Here is a 2,500-nt window from a genome sequence, read left to right as displayed (position 1 = left end):
AAAACCAACAAAATAGAACCGAGGTCCTATTCCATTATTCCATGCACACAGTATTCAGGCGGGCTTGCCTGCTTTAAGCACTCTAATTTGTTCAAAGTAAACGTGCCGGCCCACCGAGACACTCAATAAAGAGCACCCTGGTAGGATTTCAACGGGGTCCGCCTCGGGACGCACGAGCACGCACGAGGCGGTCGCACGCCTTCAGCTCGCCCCACCGGCAGGACGTCCCACGATACATGCCAGTTAAACACCGACGGGCGGTGAACCAACAGCGTGGGACACAAATCCAACTACGAGCTTTTTAACCGCAACAACTTTAATATACGCTATTGGAGCTGGAATTACCGCGGCTGCTGGCACCAGACTTGCCCTCCAATAGATACTCGTTAAAGGATTTAAAGTGTACTCATTCCGATTACGGGGCCTCGGATGAGTCCCGTATCGTTATTTTTCGTCACTACCTCCCCGTGCCGGGAGTGGGTAATTTGCGCGCCTGCTGCCTTCCTTGGATGTGGTAGCCGTTTCTCAGGCTCCCTCTCCGGAATCGAACCCTGATTCCCCGTTACCCGTTACAACCATGGTAGGCGCAGAACCTACCATCGACAGTTGATAAGGCAGACATTTGAAAGATGCGTCGCCGGTACGAGGACCGTGCGATCAGCCCAAAGTTATTCAGAGTCACCAAGGCAAACGGACCGGACGAGCCGACCGATTGGTTTTGATCTAATAAAAGCGTCCCTTCCATCTCTGGTCGGGACTCTGTTTGCATGTATTAGCTCTAGAATTACCACAGTTATCCAAGTAACGTGGGTACGATCTAAGGAACCATAACTGATTTAATGAGCCATTCGCGGTTTCACCTTAATGCGGCTTGTACTGAGACATGCATGGCTTAATCTTTGAGACAAGCATATGACTACTGGCAGGATCAACCAGGGAGCTGCGTCAACTAGAGCTGAGCAGCCGGCCGCCCGGGAGTGTGTCCCGGGGGCCCGCGCGAACACGCAAGCGTCCGCTCAATCATTCTGCAAACAGGAGGAGGCTGAGCTCCCCTGCACAATACACCTCGAAACCCTCTCAGGTCCCGGCGGCGCGCAGCGCCGTCCCAAGTACTTGGTCGGGTTCGAGAGAGGCGCAATCGCCCGGAGTTAGGCGAGTAGACGCTTTCGGTGCGACCACCCGTGCTCCCAACTGAGCTTGCCGCTGCCGACAGAGGCCCGGGAGCGTGCTGTCGTGGCATTGCCGGCGGGAGACAACACGCGCCACCTACGGTGACCGGCAGCTCCAACGCCAGCGCCACAGAAGGACAAAAGCCCCACTTGGGTGCCGAAGCGAACTCTCCCAGCACAGCGCACGCGCCAACACATCCGCACAGCTGCGATACAAACCACCAGCGAGAACCGCTGGGGCGACCGAGCAGCAGACGGCGTCGCGGCGCCGAGCGCCGGGCGGCGGCGCATCCTCAACGCACACAGTCCTCAATCGGACCAGCACACTGAAGATGTCCACCGCGCTTCGCACCGGGCCCGCGAGGACCTACTTTGGCCGCACGGCGCCGCGCGCAGGGTGCGCCGGCGCGCAGCTGCGACGCCTGCCGCGTCCGTCGGCCGGCGCGCCTGCCACTGGCCGCCCCCACCAGCCGGCTGTAGCGCGTGCGCCCACGCACCGCGCGGCCAGCACGCCGGGAGGCGCCCCCTCACCGGCCGGGGACGGTCCCACCCAGCCACCGCCGCGTATCGCTTCACACCCAGATGCCGTTCAGTTTCGTCGGCATGGTGGGTATCGCTGGAACAACCGGTTAGTACCTCAACCTATCGTCGCCATCACCGATTCACCCCTAGCGAGAACAACCGCACCACAACAGGTTACCATTTGTTCATTTGCGTAACTTCACCAGAAAACGCAGGCGTCCATCGCCATTTGCAACTTCAACGATTATTGCATGCCTGTGTCAGGTGTCACGCCACACTACGTCTGCCCACATACACGCAACAAAATGTGCACGCCTAGACAATACGTGGAAGGTGGCCCCCGTACGTATGCGATGTCCATTGCTCGAACGACTGTCAACCGGCCTCTGTAGCATGTCGCAGATATGGAACGCGGTGCACCATGCCATCACGGTGTGTGAGGAGAGACGACTAGGTCCGAATACATCAACAGACAGCTCATGCTGATCGCCATCCACGGCGTCCGTTCCTCCCACACGTCTCTATGGCGTACCACACTGCAATCCAGCTCTCATAGGGAGACGACACGTAGCTGCGTGCACAATATTTGCACTGTATGGTCCGCCGTTTTTGGGCGCAGTCGTTGTGCGGTCACACATGTGCCACGATGTATCATTCAGTACATAAGGACGAATGTGCAGTACAGATTGTGGTTCACGCGTACGACATCAGCGGACAGTTGACACAGGCCGCACCACAACGTAGCCTGAGTACGTCGCATGCGAAGGGCATTGAACATGCAAACTTCTCACCAACCAGCTTGCGAAGGC

The 2,500-nt window shown here is 58.0% G+C and overlaps 1 non-coding gene across 1 annotated transcript in view; it reads right to left on the bottom strand.

Annotated features, from left to right (window-relative positions):
• The window catches only part of LOC124727101, a 1,909-nt gene extending 970 nt beyond the window's left edge, over window positions 1-939 (bottom strand). Inside the window, exon 1 of the ribosomal RNA XR_007006934.1 lies at window positions 1-939. This exon is cut by the window's left edge and continues 970 nt beyond it. This is a non-coding gene — a ribosomal RNA (small subunit ribosomal RNA).
• Window positions 940-2,500: the final 1,561 nt, after the last annotated feature.

This window comes from Schistocerca piceifrons, unplaced genomic scaffold (assembly GCF_021461385.2).
Source record: "Schistocerca piceifrons isolate TAMUIC-IGC-003096 unplaced genomic scaffold, iqSchPice1.1 HiC_scaffold_1084, whole genome shotgun sequence".
In the NCBI taxonomy this organism is placed as follows: domain Eukaryota; kingdom Metazoa; phylum Arthropoda; class Insecta; order Orthoptera; family Acrididae; genus Schistocerca; species Schistocerca piceifrons.
Note: the sequence above shows the minus strand (reverse complement) of the source record. Positions and strands in the feature narration are given on the sequence as shown.